The 17,719-nt window shown below is 44.4% G+C and overlaps 1 long non-coding RNA gene across 1 annotated transcript; it reads left to right on the forward strand.

Moving 5' to 3' along the window:
* The first annotated feature begins 631 nt into the window (after nucleotides 1-631).
* LOC147913240 (uncharacterized) lies at nucleotides 632-13,191 on the forward strand. The gene is made up of 4 exons (XR_015549028.1): nucleotides 632-887; nucleotides 1,242-1,451; nucleotides 3,692-3,747; nucleotides 12,993-13,191. It is a non-coding gene; the product is annotated as an uncharacterized LOC147913240 (long non-coding RNA).
* The last annotated feature ends 4,528 nt before the right edge of the window (nucleotides 13,192-17,719 follow it).

A 17,719-nucleotide genomic window follows, 5' to 3' on the forward strand; every position in this document is an offset into this window, starting at 1 on the left:
TCATTGGCCAAGTGACCTCATGCAGGGGCACTGACTTCTCTGAGCCACTGTCCTTTCTGCCTCACAGAGACTTTTGTGTGAATCAAAATGACGTGATGATGCAAGGTGCCATCCAGGTGTGACTCATTATTTTTATTACCTGGGAAGTCAAAAAAAAAGGGGGACTCTCCATGCCTTTCTCGTCTCCTTTATAGGGTTACTGCTCTCCTTCGTCTGGAACAGAGAGTTCCTTGTCCCTGAAAGCCACCAGGGTCTGGTCACAGGGCAGATCCTGCAGCCAAGGGTGGCTTTTCTGCCAGGACCAGCGAGGCTCCTGCCTCCAGATAACCCTGGTCCTCCCCTTCTCCTGCCCCAGCGCTTCCCACACAGCTGTGGCCTCATTATCCAGGGTGACTGTGAGCAGCTGAAAGGAGCTTAACCAGGGGTAGGCTTTCAAGTGCTCATAATAAAGCTTCAAAGTTCACACCTTCATTAAGATGTGAAGAGTCAGGTCCTCCCCCCACTTCTCCCGGGGCTATTGTTCCCTTCCCATCCGGCTGCAGATTCAGAAGACAAGAGGGATTGGTTTTCTTTGTCCAGACAGCTCTCCTAACCAGAAAGGCTAGACCTGTTTGTTAAGAAGAGAAAGCTTCTATCCCGCAGCCTCCTTCAGACCTGCTGTGAAGGTTTCACAGACGCTGGGGCATTTGGGCATTTCTCAGGGCTGGAAGGGCTGTCTCTCTGGGAAGCAGGACTGGACTTGTTCTGTGGGGTCTCGAGGGAGTGGACCCAGAACCAGTGGGTGGAAGAAAAGCGGACAGATTTCAGAACACTAGAAGGAAGGGCTCTCTAACAGGCAGAGATGTGCAAAGGTGGACCTCCGTGTTTGGGGCAGCGATGCGCTCCACGTAAGTGAGGGATCCAAGGGCAGGAGGGCCCGACTCTTGGCTGGGAAGCTGCAGAAGATGCGCGAGCTTTGGCTGTGAAGTTAGACTGGCAGACCTTTCAGGCCCCTTCCAGCCACGTCCTGCTGGGGCCTCGTGACTCCAAGACCTCTGCTTCTGCATATTTGGCCACTTCCTAGCTCTTTCCTTTATACTACCCTTGTTCCTAGACCCCCAACTGTGGGTGTCTTCATGGATGCAGGTTTGGCCCCTTGCCTTTCCTGTTTTTCTTTTAGCCATTTGAGCAAAGCTATCAAGACATCTTGGAGCCTCCTTTGTTACTGAGAAAGTGTTTGCTTCCTTTGGCTACACCCACAGGTTCTGTGGATCAGCACCCTCTCCAGGACCAGGCAGAGCTCCGAGAACCCCAGGCACCAGGTGAAGCTGGGACAGTTGTGAATGGCTTCTCCTGGGTAGGAGACAGCCTCACAAAAGAACCTTTCTCCTTCCTCCTGGGAAAGGACACACGCCCTCTGGATGGTCCTCTTGGTTTCATGATGAGCAATAAAGCAGGAGGCTGCTTTTTAGGTGAGAAAACCAATGACTCGGAGTGAATGATTGTAGGTCAGCGAGTTTCAGAAACAAATTTTTCTTCTTTTGAGCAGAGAAAGGAGAGAGAGAAGAAAAACCCGTGGTTTGTTGGCAAGGTGATGGGCCTTGTAAATGGGCTTGGTGTGGGTCACAGCTCTGCCACTCAATAGTTGGGGGACTTTGGGCGTGCCACGTCAACTCTCTGAGCCTCCGTATCCTCAAGTTTCATGGGGCAGGCATAATACCCATCCTGCAGAGTGGTTGTAACGTTACCACACCAGGTCCGTTTTTGCCTGCTGCCCAGAAAGCCAATCACCGAGACGACAAGATTGCAGAGAGAGAGAGGGTTTAATCACAAGGCAGCCAAGTGAGGAAAACGGGAGAACAAGTCTCAAATCCGCCTCCCTGAAAATAGGGACTCAGGGGTATTTATGGGGAAGGGGGCAAGGTGGTCTGAAATGATTGGAGGTGAGGAGAGATGAGGTAATTGATGATCTGCGCAAGCATAGTCAGGCTTCATGTTTCTCCATGGGACGCATGTTCACAGAATGGCGGCATTACCATGCCGTGAGGATGGAGTTCCAACCTCTTGCAGTCAAAAGGGCCCAGTTGATGGGTTGGTGGTCTCAATCCAGCCTGAAGTGGACAAGGGGTTCAGTTCCCGAAAAAAAAAATAGCTCAAACACCCAGTACCATGGTAACCCAGGCTCCAGGGAGATGTCATCTATAGGAACCTAGTGGGAGTCAGATAGCATATTGCCCAAACAGCACAGTTAACAATGAGTAAGTTTATCACGCAGATTTAAGTCCTCACCTCCCATTCTGATAAGTTTCTAGGTGAGACCATCCCCGCCTTCTTCCTGGTGCAGGGAAGAAGGTGCCTTTACAAATGGAGGTTTTCTTTGCAAATGTAAATGTCTCTCATAGGGTAACTAGAACTAAGAATGGGCTTAGCACAACCCACCCAGGTACCCGGAGATATCTATAGTAATGGCCGTTTCTGGGGGCAGGCCTCCCATCCCAAACTCCTTTGGTCAGTTAGTGGGGGTGGGTGTCAAAATGTCATTCAAGCAGAATTGGCAAATGAATGTCATTCAATTTGAGTTCGCAAATTCCAATCCCCCATAGTTACTAGCTGTTTAATCATCAATGGCTGTTTGCCGGTTTCAGTAAGATTTAATGGGAGATATCCAGGGAGAGTTCCAGAGGCCGTTATTAAGTGTTAATTCCCTCTCCCCATCATTATATTTTATATTCAGTCTTTGGGAAATTGTGTTATTGGTCTCTTAATAAAAGATTATTCTATAGTATAATTATTTCCATTTTTAAATGTTTATGCGTGTTGTTGACTGAGACCGTCTTTTTGTCTGTTATGCATCTCTTCTATAGAAATATATGAGTGTTCTATGTTGTATGTACAGGGATGTTTGTTGTACTGATGTTTGTAATAGCCAAAAGTGGGAGCTGGCCTGTATGTTCCACAGAGCATCAAATAAAGTACGATTATATCTGTACTAGGGAATACTAGGCAGCCACTAAAAAGGATGCAGATGGTCTTGATGAGCTGACATGGAAAGATCCATAAGATGTATTGCTAAGTAAAAGAGGAAATTGCAACATAACGCACAGTATGATGCCATTTTTAAAAAGGGAGATTTAGGTATGTGTAGTTATGTGTGTGTGTAATGCATAGAAAAGGTCCTGAAGGAAACACATCAGACCGTGGACAATAGTTTCTGGTGGGGGATGTGGAGAGGGATTGGAAGAGTGTGGGTAAAAGGAAGACGCTTTTATTACTTACCATCTCTATAACTGTGTTGTTGGAATGTTTTACGACGAGAATGTATCCACTTCTCAGTGGGAGGGAGGGATGAATAGGTGGATCACAGGGTTTTTAGGGCAGTGAAACTACTCTATATGATACCATATGGTGGATACATGTCATTATACATTTGTCCAAACTCATAGAATGTACAACACCGAGAGTGAACCCTAATGTAAACTATGGACTTTGGGTGATAATGATGTGTCAATGTAGGTTCATCAACTATAACAAATGTACCACTCCTTTCAATTTTGCTGTGAACCTAAAACGGCTCTAAAAAATAAAGTCCTAAAAAAAAGATAATAAGTAAAATATTGCACCTTTTGCTGCCACTCAAAAGATTAAACCGATACTGGTGAAAACAGTTCCATGGATCAAATTAAGCAACTTGCGCTTTCTCTTCCCTTTCAAGGAGTCAAGATTGCCAGGATCAGGGGCTTAGCGGAAGCCATCTACTTGGATGTGGAGGTGGGTTGTGTGAAGTGGGCTGGACAGAATTCAGGACACTGCTGACCTAGACACATGTGGGAAGAACATTCATTCATTCTTTCATTCAACAGATATTTATTAAGGACCTATCACCTGTCAGGCAATATTCTAGGTGTTGAGGATAACAAGACAGAGAAAAGCCCTTGTTGCAACAAAATTTACAATCGACTGGGAGGAATAGTTAATAAACAAACGAACACGAGTTCAGTGCTCTGCAAAGACAGATCCACCAGGATAAAGGGATAAAGAATGAAAGAGCTGGGGGCGGGGCTGGGTGCTGGGCCTCGGGAGCTCTTTGAAACAGAATAGTTAGGAAGACCTCTCTGGGGAGGTGCTGTTTGAGCAAAGACTCGAATCAGATAAGGGAGTGAGTCACACATGAGAACAGAAGCCTCGGAGTGGGAACAAGTGTGGTGTGGTCAGGGAGCACAAGAAGCCTCTGGACAATGGGGGGCAGGTCATGGGCAGCCTCACAGGGCGTGGCAGGGACTCTGGATTTTTTTCTACACACAATGAGAAGCCATTGGAGTGTTTTGAGGGAAGGATGACATGATCTGGCTACATTTTGAAAAAGGCCATTCTGGCTGCTTTGAGAGAAGGGAGACAGTGGGAATGTAGGCGTGTAAGGCCTAAGACCAACGGCACAGCTCTTGCAATTTTCCAAGAGATCAGTGATGCCAGTCTGGGCTACAAAGACAGCAGCAGAGGTGGGGAGAAACGGTTGGATTTGTGGTACAGCCGATGGGACTTTTGATGCTTTGGATGTGGACTGTGAGAGAAAGTGAGGAGCTGAGGATGAAATGCTTGACAAACTCTAGGCAAATGTGCATTTCCAGGATCAGAAAATTGTTAATAATGAACCCTCATGGAAAGCTTTGCAATTTTCCCTGAGGTTTAACATCCAGTTTCTGATTTGATCCTCACATCTGCCCTCTAGAGTAAGAACTGTTGTCATTTGATGGATGAAGAAACTGAGACTCAGATGTTTCTGGCTGAAGGTCACAAAGTTGCTACTTAGAGGAACCATGTTTTTTTTCTTTTTTGGGGGGTTTTTTGGTGAGGAAGATTGGCCCCGAGCTAACATCTGTTGCCAATCTTCCTCTTTTTGCTTGAGGAAGATTGTTGCTGAGCTAACATCCATGCCAATCTTCGTCCATTTTGCATATGGGACGCTGCCACAGCATGGCTTTGTTGAGTGGTGTGTAGGTCCATGCCCGTGGTTCCGAACCTGCGAACCCCGGGCCGCTGAAGCAGAGCATGTGAACCTAACAACTATGCCACTGGGCCGGCCCCAAGGAACCATGTTTTGATGCCCTTAAATCTTGTGCTCATCTGCATCCTGTCGATGGTCATCACTGGGTAGGGCTTCTGTTTAGCACGCTGTGGGCGTGGTCTCCAGGAGCTCATGGTGGAAGGGATTTGTGTGCCAGGTGAGTGAAGGAGGAAGCTTTGAAGTAGATGGGATTTCAGCACCTGTTGTTCGGTTCCTTTCAAATGCTGGAGAAACCGGCTCATGCTACAGCAGCCTGGCTGGGCCATCAGAAACAGGTGGTGGCTGCTGAACTCTCCACAGGTCAGGCAGAGAGCCTCTCCCCACCACAGGGGCCAGGCACAATGGGTTAGTTTTTAGGGAGTTGGCTCAGGTAACCTCAAGCCATTCTTCTCAAAAGGGTCACTCCTCCCACTGCCTCCTTTTCCTCACCTCCTCCTCATCCCTGAACCCCCCGCAGGCTGGTCCCCACCCCAGCTGTTCCACTGAAAAGACACTCTCTGACTCTGTGCTGTCCAGTTCCAGGGACATATTTCTACTCTATCCTTGCCCCTCTGACCTCCCTGCAGTGTTTAATGCTGGTGACCCTTCCTCCTTCTTGTCACTTTCTCTTTCCCTCTGCTCTGTGTTGCTTCCCTTTTCTGCTTCCTCCTTCACACCAAAGTCTTTTTATTCATCTTCTGTCTTGGAGCTTCCTCCTTTAGCTCACAGTCCCACCCCAACATAAGTCTTCCTGAAATTCCCCTCCCTCCCTTCCTCTCACTTCTCTTTCCCTCTTCTCCTCTTCCCTTCTCTTCTCCACCTACACTATCTACTCCCAGCTCCAGGTTTTCAGTTCTTACTTCTATAGAGATATTCCCAGGATATATCTCCAGCTGGGATCTCCTGAGCTCCCTCATCTCCATTGGCTGCCTGGACCTCTGTGCTGTCAGGCACAGATAACAGTCTTGAAAGCAGCTGGAACATCCAGGGAATGGAGAGAAGGTCAGCTCGACCTGAACTGGAGATAATAAGACTAAAAAGGGTAGGTTGAGACCAGATTGTGAGGGGTCCCAAAAACCATGCCAAAAGGGCTTCTTGCGTCTTGGATTCAGGATTAAAAACAGAGGTTTCTGGGCCCAGAGTAATGACATAATTGTGTTTTTGGAAAGATCACTAAGAAGCTTTGTAGAAGGTGGACTGGACTGGATTTTACTAGTCTAAGAGAGAGGGGAAGAGGCCCGGGAGTGGCCAGCTTTGGAAAACATAAACAAACAATCTTCTGAGTAGTGGATTGGGTTTGAGGGAGTGGAAAGCGAGTACAGGAGGAAGGAGGGAGCCTTCAAGCTTGTCTTAGAGCAGACTCGGCCACTACTGTGTTGTTCTCTCTCCCTAGGGCAGGATGTATATTTTGCTTAATTTTTTTCTTCCTGATTTTAATTTTTATGGTTCTGAATGGGAAAAAATATTTTTCTGAGAGGCTGAATCAGCATGTTTTCCAGTTTGTTTCCAGGCCAGCCCATTGCTTTATAGTCTACATCATACTTTAACTAGCGTAATTGTATTTGATTCTCACAGTCAGGCAGTCAAGCAGGTATTGTGACTGCCATCTGGCAGATGAAGAAACTGGGGGTCAGAGAGAAGTGACATATCCAGGGTCAGACAGCTATCAGTGGCAGAGTCGGGCCTTGAACCCATGTCTTCTGAATCCTTGGCCAGTGTGTCTATCAGGCCATGGTTACTGACTGATTAAACCCATCAGGATGTCTGAAATTTCCAGCACCGATCACAAAGAAGCTTTGTAGTAGACATGAGCTATTTTTGCCTGCTCAGTTTACAAATCCCCCTTTTTTGATGTTTGCATCTCTTTTAGTTAAGATTATGTGAGCAGCTATAACAAACAAATCCCCCAATGCATAATGTTTCAAACATGATAGGATATCCGTAATGGGTGTTCCCCTTTGGTGGGCAGCTTTCCTCCAAGCAGTAAAGATTTAGGAACCCAGCCTCCTTCCGTTTTGTGTGTTCACCATCTTCTATTCATAGCTTCCAAAGTGCACTGGGAGGTTTTGATGGGTCTAGAAGCAATATGTATTACTTCTTCTCCTCTTCCGTTAGCTAGAACTCAGCCACATGGTGACATCCAACTGTTAACAAGGCTGAAAACTATGATTAGAAGGTGTATCTAGGGCCGGCCCCGTGGCTTAGTGGTTAAGTGTGCGTGCTCTGCTGCCGGCGGCCCGGGTTCGGATCCTGGGCGCGCACCGACGCACCGCTCCTCTGGCCATGCTGAGGCCGCATCCCACATACAGCAACTAGAAGGATGTGCAGCTATGACAGACAACTATCCACTGGGGCTTTGGGGGAAAAATAAATAAATAAAATCTTTAAAAAAAAAAAAAAAAGAAGGTGTATCTAGAAGAAGAGAAAGCAGATTTGGGAAAGAGTGAGCCAGACACTGCCATAGCACTGTGAACCATTGCTCCCTATCTCTCAGCCTACCAGGCCCAAATGGAGTCACCTGCGTCCTACCCTCCATCTCCCTCATCTGAGATCCAGGATGATTCAACCTGGGTAATAATAATAAGTGAAATCAGCTTATTTCACTCCCTGCACATGATGATTGGTTGAGGTATTGACACATGACCCATGTTGGTGTAATGAGACTCAATCCTAGGACTTCACTGGAACTTTTGGCAGAGAGCCTTTCTTTCCATTAAGGTTGCTGAGCTGTAAAGATATGAACCAGGACAACCCTTTTGTCAGCATGATGGGAGAGCCTCCTTGAGAATGAAGCCAACAAATAAGAAAGCAGAGCTGAGAGATAGAAAGAGACACCTTTCAATGATGTTCTTTGAGTATCTATATTCAGGCATGTCTGATCCGTCCTACCCCTGACTTTTTCAACTAAGATATCTGATAAATCCTTTAAAAGTTATTTTTCTTGAACCCAGTTTGAATTGATTTTCTGTCACTTATAAGCAAGAGGCGTAATAGAGGCCCATTGCAAGACTCTGGGACAGCCTGTTGCCCCTCGCCTCCATCCGCAATCCACTGACCTGGACACACCGCTCTGCTCTCCATTACAGCACTCCCTCTGGTGGTGAGTAAGGGGGCCCTCCTAGATGAGGCTGCCTTTGAGTCATCTCATCTCCATATGGCTAGACTGCTCATTTTCTCACTTTTTTTTTTTTTTTAAACACAGGAATTGTTTTGAATCAAATGCAACATTTGTTGCCTTCTAAAGAGGTCAGAATTATCTAGAATCACTCTGTTTTTTTTTTGTACCCTACAGAAGTGATACCAGAAAAACACTTTTAAAAGAATGCAAACTCAGTGTAGGCACGATGTCTTGCTCTCACATTGGTTCCCCATATGAATAGACCAGTTTTGAATTCTATAAGGAAAAATTCTTCCAAAAATCACTTATAGGTGTTTTAAAAGTCAGAATATGGTATCTCTTCACAAAGTTTTAATTGGTACAAAATCATGGCAAAAATTTGGTAGAGTTTAGTGGGCGTGTGGCATCTACACATGTACACACAAACATTTTAAGAAATTGAGAAAGATAGTAGCGTTACTGCTCAAGAAGTTCAAAGCAAATGTGTTGGAGTTTTCTGAGAAGTTCCAAGGCCGTTGAGTGTTTTGTTAGAGAGGTGGTAGGAGCTAGAAGACTGCTCAGTTTAGATTTCCACTGCTGAAGAGCATTGTAGAGAGCCCAGAGGGAATTTGGAGGCCAACTTGTCTCCCTGTTTCACAGCAGGCTCCAGCCACTGTATCGTCAGCAATTCTCACACATTCCACTCTCTCAAAGCTCCTTCAATTTGCTCGTAGAAGGTACTTTCTGTACTTCTTCACTCAAAAAATATTATTTAAGATGCCTTAAACAGTACCATTTCTGTGAAGCCTTCTGGGGAAGAGTTAATCACCCTCTTCTCTGTGCCCCATAGAGCTTTGCACATATCTCCATGTTGGAATTTTTCACACAGTACATTTTCATGGACAGCTTCCCTCTTTGTCTCCCTGGCTTAACTGTGAGTTTCTTGACAGCAGAGAATATGGCTCAGCCATCTTTGTAGTTCCTGTAATTTTAGGCATATAATGGATGTGTAAAAAAAATGTCAAATAAATGGAAAACTATACCACGAATTTTATGAAATTGAACAACAAGATTTATGGGGGAGAGAAAAAAGTTTGCTTACCTCTGAGAAGAAGACTGATAACAGAACTGACAATTGAAAGAGATGATGCCAAACGGTCCTTCTGGACAAGCCAAATAAACCTTGTGCATACTTCAGTCTGTGACTGAATTATTTTTTCTTGATCATGTGGAGGACAACTGAGACAACGTAGATGAAGACTTTGAAATTAAATGACCTGATTTTTCCACTTGCTCCATGTAGGCTGGTCATTATCTGGTTGATACTAGGGTGCCCATTCTATCTGGGAGAGCTCAAGTTTGCACCTGTTGTCCCTGCTGACTATTTATAGTGCCCCAGTTAAGTCTTGAAAGTGTCCCCATGTGGATGTACATTCTCTGGCCACCTTATTAATGGAGATCTCTGCTGGCCTGAGATATCAAAGCTGGAATTGGACTAAGAGACAGTTTCTCCTAAGTTGGAGAGGGCTTTGATTGTAGCTGTTCTCCATGTCTTAACAGTTAAAGAGGGGAAATTTCATTCCTGGTGCCCTTCTGTTGCTTTCTGCATGGGAAGAGGGGAATTTACTCTCTTTCTCTATCAATTTGTGGCCAAAAAACTGAAAGCTGGTGTTATCTATGATCATTTTAGTCTTTACAACAACCCGGCAGTAGATATTAATAAAGTATTGTACAAATAAAGAGGCTGGGGCTCAGAGAAGTAAATTGCTCAAGAGCACACAACAAATAAGGGTCAACGCCAACATTCACCTCATTTTGTCTGCCTCCATCTCATGCCTTGTTCACTTTGCAACATTGTTTATGATTTAGAAACTGCTTTTGCAGGCAAATTCCCTTATTTTGGAACTCATTTTCCCCTATCTGAATTATTAAGTAATGATGTAATCTCATCTTACCTAAGAAGACCCTGCATGACATCTGTTTGTTGTAAAAGATCATTCTGGTCTGTGAAGATCAGTCTGTAGATTAATGTGTTGTTTCTCTTTTTTTTTGTGAGGAAGATCAGCCCTGAGCTAACATCCATGCTAATCCTCCTCTTTTTGCTGAGGAAGACCAGCCCTGAGCTAACATCTATTGCCAATCCTCCTCCTTTTTTTCCCCCAAAGCCCCAGTAGATAGTTGTATGTCATAGTTGCACATCCTTCTAGTTGCTGCATGTGGGACGCAGCCTCAGCATGGCCGGAGAAGCAGTGTGTCGGTGCGCGCCCGGGATCCGAACCCAGGCCGCCAGTAGCGGACCGCACGCGCTTAACTGCTAAGCCACGGGGCAGGCCCATAATGTGTTGTTTCTGATATGAAATAAGGATTGGGTTTTTGTGAACAACTGTCTCTGTTGTAATTAATCTCAGCAAAAGATCTCTATCTTTTGACTTAGGAATCATTAATATATAATTAGGTGGGTTTACCTGGGAAAGATTTTAATTATTTATAATAGGGACAAGCAAGGAATTCAGGAGTGGGGACAGGAATTAGACAACAGAGCTAATAAAGCTTTGCCTTGTGATTATTTCAGCATTGAGGATCACAGTGTGCTTATAATAGCAAGGAACTGGAAACCACCTATAGTCCAACCTATATCCATACAGTGGAATATTATGCAGTTATTGTAGTAACTGGTTATAGATACTTACTGATGTGGGAAGATAGATTCAAAACATAGGTAAGGGCAAAAAGCAGATTATAAAGCAGTATACGTTATGATATTTAAAAAAAAAATAATGCAGGCCGGCCCGGTGACATAGCAGTTAAGTTTGTGTGCTCCACTTTTGCGGCCCTGGGTTCACAGGTTTGGATCCCGGGCACAGACCAACGCACCGCTTGTCAAGCCATGCTGTGGTGGCATCCCATATAAAGTAGAAGAAGATGGGCACGAATGTTAGCCCAGGGCCAATCTTCCTCAGCAAAAAGAGGAGGATTGGCAATAGATGTTATCTCAGGGCTAATCTTTCTCACACACAAAAAAAGCACACCTAGAAAAATGTCTGGAAAGTTATCTAAGTGTCTCTGCTGTCAAAATTATGGATGGTTTTCTTTTTTCCCCTTTTTGGGTTTATTTAAATTTTCTACATTTTCTAGTAAACATAAATTATATGTACAATTTTAAGTTAAAATTATTAAATATGTGAGAAAAGAAAATGCTAATTTCTCTCTCATGACTATCAAAAGGCTGTATGTTATTCAGCATCAAAAAAAGAAGGAAATGCTACCATATTCGAAACATGGATGAAATAAGCCAGTCACAGAAAGATGAATACTGCATGATACCACTTATATGAGGTACATAAAATAGTCGAACATACAGAAACAGAAAGTAGGATGGTGGTTGCCAGGTGCTGGGGGGAGGAGGAAATGACGAGTTGTTATTCAGTGAGCACAAAGTTTCAGTTATGCAAGATGATCAAATTCTAGAGGTCTGCTGTATAACACTGTGCCTATAGTTCACATGACTGTAACTGTGCACCTAAAAAACTGTTGAGGGTAGATCTCATATAAATGTTCTTGCCACAATTAAAAAATAATAACGGTAAAAAAAAAAAAAAGCCCATGTGTGTCCCACAGAACAATTTCCCACAGCTGAGCCCTTCACCATTATCTACAGGGTACTTGCCCCAGCCTCTCTTCGGAGGCAGTGAGACTCGAATTGCTCAGTTGTGAAATGCCTGTTACATGCCAGGAACTGTGTGACAGGTTTTCTTCTATGGGATTTTCTTTAATCCTCCTATAAACCCTGTAAAGTGGAAATTAGCATTCCCATTTTGCAGGTGAGGAACTGATTTTGAGAATCCTGAGATTCATGTGGAACCTCTATTCTAAAAGAAGTTCTGCTCTTTTAGAAGAACAGGTCAACATCAAGTCCAGAGCTCTTTAGGAGAATAGCAATGAGTAATGGGAATAAAGTGTAAGCATGAATTTAAGCATGGGAGAGGAAAGCAAGCTGACAAAATGTCCCCTTGCCTCTGAGGTTGGAACTATGGTCTCACTGTGACAAGAGGCCATTTATACAGTTAGGTCTCGGAGAAAGCATTTGTTGGACAAATAATCTATTGCACCTAAAATGAATGGCTGCTTTGGGCTATCACATTTATTAGCTACTATTTACCAAGTACTTCCGATGTGCCAGACCCCACACTGAGTGCTTTGCAGGCATCATCTCATTTAATCCTTATAACCACCCTATGAGGTAGGTACTTCCATCCTCATTTTTGCACATGAGGAAATTGAAGCTTTCGGAGGTGAAGTATGTTGGTCAAGGTCACACAGCTTGTGAGTGGCAGAGCTCCAGAGATCTATGCTCTTAACCACAGTGCTACTTTGCCTTCAGAATTCAAAGAAAAAAGAAATTGAAGGGGAGGTCAGAGGGACAAACAGAAGACCTGGAGACCTGGTGAGGACCGTGGACCAGCTAGAACTTTGTGTCCCTCCCAGTAATTCTTGTCCATGCTTCTTGTCCATCCACAGCCAGAGCCTTTAGATTTGTTAGTGGGAAAGTAATAGGATGTGTTATGGTGTGGTAGGATAGAAAAATCATGTGTTTTGGATCCATACTGATATCAAATTCCATCAGTGCCACCCTCGAACTAGATGAGCTTAGGTAATCTACATGACCTTTCCAAGCCCTCTGTTTACCATGGGCTCATTGCGATGACTCCATGAGGAAAATCCATGTGAAAGTGCCTGACACTGGCTTTGGCAGGGATATTAGTCAAGCTAAGCTATGCTGAGGTAACAAATCCCCAATTAATTTTCATAATAAAAACCCATTTCTCTACTCACATGAAGTCCCATCCTGATCAGACAACCCTCCTCATCTTGTAGCTCTGTTGTTCGTCGTCTCCAAGTCACCTCGGGGGGGAATAGCAACCTGAAGAAGGCACCCCAGCTCCAAGCTGCCTCGGCCCAGATGTGGGACATGTCACATCTGTTCACAGTCCATTGGCCAAAACTAGACACACAAGGCCACCGGGAAGGCTGGGAGAGAGGGGAGCACGTGGATGTTTGGTGCAGAGGATTGTTCCATGAGGTGAGTGTTTCCATCTCTCTTGCTTCCAAATGTATTTTTCAGAACTGAAATTCATACACAAGTCTAGAGCTGTTAGTCAGAAAGCTCTTTTGGTTCTAGGAGAGTGAATGCAAGTGTCTTTCATTGCTTTCTTTCTACCTTGTACATGAGGAGAAAATATAAGTGAATTATTCTGATCATTTGACACATTTATATTGTCAATAGAAAAAATTCAGAATTAAATCAATAACATCACATTTGGGGAAGGTAATTAAGTGGACTGAATGTTTCTTGAAAAAAAGTATCTTAATCTGGTGTGTGTACATATATTTTATTTTTGTATTGTATCACAGATAATTAGAACTGAAATTACCCCAACAATTGTTTGCTTGGGCATTCTTATCTCATCTTGTTCCACAAGGCTTGGGAGCAGTACCTTACAAATTACAGAACACTGCAACAGTCTGTTCTTCCTGCTTCCTGTCTCCCACCACCAATCAGTCTCCATCCTGGCACCTAAGAGATCTTTTTAAATGCAAAGCTGATCAAGCCTCTTCTACTTAAAAATAAAACAAAGATTTTCTAAGACTTGACTCCGTCCCCCCAAATCCTTGGCCTGGCAGCACAGTCTGCTGAGATCTACCTTTCCAGCCTGTGAGGGCTGTGCTTCGTGTCAGTCTAGCTAGGCTGCAACTATGCTTCCGAGAATTCCTTTCCCTGGAATTAACTCTTAACTCTGGGTTAACGTTCGCCACAGATAAATTTGCTGCAAAGGAGACTAAGATGGGACTCATGATATTAGAAGATTTGTAATTAAAAACTATAAGATGGGAGACCAAGAACATGTCAGATGTCCACATGTATAGAGTGTGTACTATGCATCAGGTATTTGTCCCAAACCCTTACATGTACTAACTCATTTATTCCTGGCAGTGATCCATTGAGTTAGGTCCTATTGTTATTCCTATTCTACAGATGCAGAAACTGAGATTAAGCCTCTTGCCTCAAATCACCCAGGATACGAGAGAGTCAGGATTTAGACTCAGACTGTGTGACTCCACCATAGCCCATGTTTTTCATTATTATTATATGTTACAGAAAGCCAGCCCTGGTGGTCTAATAGATTAAGATTCGGCACTCCCACCACTGAGGCCCGGGTTCGTTTCCTGGTTAGGAAACCACACCACCTGTCTGCTGGTTGTCACGCTGTGGCAGCTGCATGTTGCTGTGATGCTGAAAGCTATGCCATTGGTATTTCAAATACCAGCAGGGTCACCCACGGTGGACAGCTTTCAGCGGAGCTTCCAGACTAAGACAGACTGGGAAGAAGGACCTGGCCACCCACTTCTGAAAAAATTGGCCACGAAAACCCTATGAATAGCAGTAGAGCATTGTCTGATACAGTGCTGTAAGATGAGCGGATGGCACAAAAAGACCAGTCAGGGTTCCACTCTGCTGTACACAGGATCTCTAGGAGTCATAATTGACTCGACAGTACTAACAACAAATGCTATAGAAGCTTCAACAGAGCTTCTGGGAAATTTTCATTCTCTATGAAAGAGACATGGAAAGAGATGACTTTTTCTTGTGTGGATATGATAACTGGAATTTTCAGCCATCTCTTTATGAGCTGAATTCCACAGAGGACAGAGCTGATAAAAACTCAAAAAAATTATTTATACTCCATTGGTGCTTGTGTATGTGAGCAACTAGCATTTGTCTGGCACTCTCCAGTTAGCTAGAGGTTTTCCTGAAATCAAAGGATCCCATCTGGTGTGTCATGGCATGATCAGGATGGGAGAAGTTTTGCTACAGTAACAAATAACCCCCAAATCTCTTAAAACAAAAGAAGTTCATTCCTTGCTCATGCTATATGGCCATTGTGAATTGGCTGTGGCTCTGCTCCACAGTCTTCACTCTGGGATCCAGGATGATCTGGAACATTGCTGATCACTGTAGTAGAGGGAAAGAACAATGCAGAGTATACACTGACTCTTAAAGATTCTGCCTGGAAGTGGCATGTCACTTCTGCTCACATCTCATTGGCCAAAGCAAGACTTATGGCCATGTATGGGGCTACAGGGTGAGGAAGTGTAATCTTCTCGCTGGGAAGTCTACTCATTTGGGTGAGCAGTCAGTCAGTTTACCATGAGACATTGATCTCTTAGCCACAGGGTGGATGAACAGAGGCTGGGGTGGTCAAAACCCTCTAGAGGTCATTGGCCACAAGTAACCTTTCATGTTTCCCCCAGTGTGCTGAGCAAACATTATCTTTTTCTGTACCATGAAGTAAAAACAATTGGGAATCTTGACTTTGTCTCACTTAATTCTCACAAGAATTAGAGCACTAGGGCACTGTTAGTTTGAGCCCAAATCCAGTAGTAACACAAAGGCAGGACTGGAATTTGGGATTTTAGTCTCCATATCCAAGGTTCTGTTGGCTCTAATAAGGGACACTCCGAGAAGTCAGCTCTAATAAGGGACACTCCACACCTGAGGAACCAGAGCACCAGCCCTTCCACCACCTTGGCATCTGCACACCTCTCCTCTTGGCTTGAACTGGCCTGTTGACAGGGTTAGCAGTGACCACACAGGCTCAGTGATAACCAGGGAGAGTGTTGAGCACATATATGCTACAGACTGTATTTTTCCTTCTTATTAAGGCTCTGGAGACAAGAACATGACAACATTTTGGCAGCTGGGACTGTAGCCATGTGTGAGGAGAAAGTGATTTGCATGAGCAATGCAAAACCACCTGGTTTATTGCAATTGACTCAGAACAAGTTAAATGAATCAAATTCCCAGTTGGATACCAGAAGAAACTGACTTTCACACACACACACACAAGCCCTGCAAAAAAAAAAGAAAAGAAAAAGAAAACCCAACACTCACCTTCTATACAAATAAACTACTAAGGAACTTGCCCACTTGCGCTCACAGTGATTTTCCTGGTGAGCTTGTATGAATCCTCTTACCCTGGCAGCTTTACTGCTGAGCTTCCTCTTCCCAACCCCACTCCTCCGTGGACATCCTCCGGAAGGATGTGCAAATTTCTAGTCCAGTCTACTCTCATTACTCTTCACCATGTAGACGAAGTAGGCGAGGGTCTCTTTTTCATTCATAGGCCTGTTCCTGAAGCATCAGCTAACAGTTTCTGCTGACTGGCCCCTACTGAAGCCTGGTCTGGTCTGCAACTTGTAGTGTCATTTATAGAAAGGTAAAGAAAGAAACTTCTGCCTTGTCTAAACCATGGTACTGTGGGGGTCTCTTGATTGCCACAGGTTAGCTGGTCCTCTACCTAGTACGGGAGGGCCAGCACCATCATGTGGGGTCTTGGAGGCCATGCCTTGGGGTTGGCCCTTTATTCTAACAGCAGTGGGAGAATCATTGGCGGGTTTTAAGCAGCAAAGCAAAATTATCTCATTTATTCTTTACAAAGTTCACTCTGGTTGTTCTGTGGGTCTGTGCTCTCCAAGTCTCAGGTTTCTAATTTGTAAAACAGGAGTCTGAGATAGAATTTTCCATCCTGCTTATCCCCGCAAAAGGTTCTCCTTTCCAGGCTAAACATTCCAGTTCTTTCAACCGTCCTCCACACAGTTTGGTCTCTTCTCAAGCTTGGTTTTCTCTATGAAATTTACATGTGGTCATGTCTTCTGGAACTGGTGTACTTCAGACCCAGCACAATGCTCTATCCATGGTCTGTCCAACCTGGAGTAGAGCTGGGCTGCCAACCCCTCATGAGATCAGTTTTGACATGTGTTAACAGTCATGGTTTCACTGCAAAATCTCCTTGCTGCTACCCCTGACGGTGATTATATGAAATTATTATTTGCTACTCTGGAGCTGTTCCCTCTCACCCACCATCACACATTCTCTCTGCAGTTGGCAACACCAGGACAGAAAAGACCAGGGGTCCTCTGAGGGTGTCTCCTCTGAGATGGTCTTGGGGCAAGAGATAGCCTAATTGGGATTCCAGGCATCATCTCTGCAAGAGTGGCATGTTCTTTTGAAAAGTAGCTACAGAGACAATCTTTGCATTCAAAACATTGAGGGCTTGAATCTTAGTTCCAAAGAGAATCGTCTGAGAATGACGATGTGGATGGGTCTGAAACCTGATGGGGAGTTCTCATACAAAGGATCGGTTCTGCCTGGAGTTCAGATGAAAGATCACACTAGCTAATTTAGATAGGAATGATAACGTTCCAACTGGGGTAACAGATAAGTGCTTCCAGAAACAGCTTCTTTAGGCAATGAAGCCACAAATGGCTGCCTTCAGAGAGAAGGGGGAAAGGGTGGAAGACAGAGAAGAATTTAGGTCAGCCAGAATGGGGCCCCAAAAAAGTCAAGTTCAGAAATAATTTAACAGATAGAGATCCAAAGAATATGTGGTTTGCCTGACAAATGACATTCACTTTGAAAGTGAAAATGAAATTGGAGAAAGCAAAATGGCTGCATAATGGGTCCCGGAGATTGGAGAGAAATGAAACCAGGGGAGAAAGGAGTTGTAAAGCCTTCCTAGTTAAGCACAAAATTGGAATGAGCG

Source organism: Ceratotherium simum, chromosome 29 (genome assembly GCF_057802395.1).
Source record: "Ceratotherium simum simum isolate JZ-2026a chromosome 29, ASM5780239v1, whole genome shotgun sequence".
NCBI classification, from domain to species: domain Eukaryota; kingdom Metazoa; phylum Chordata; class Mammalia; order Perissodactyla; family Rhinocerotidae; genus Ceratotherium; species Ceratotherium simum.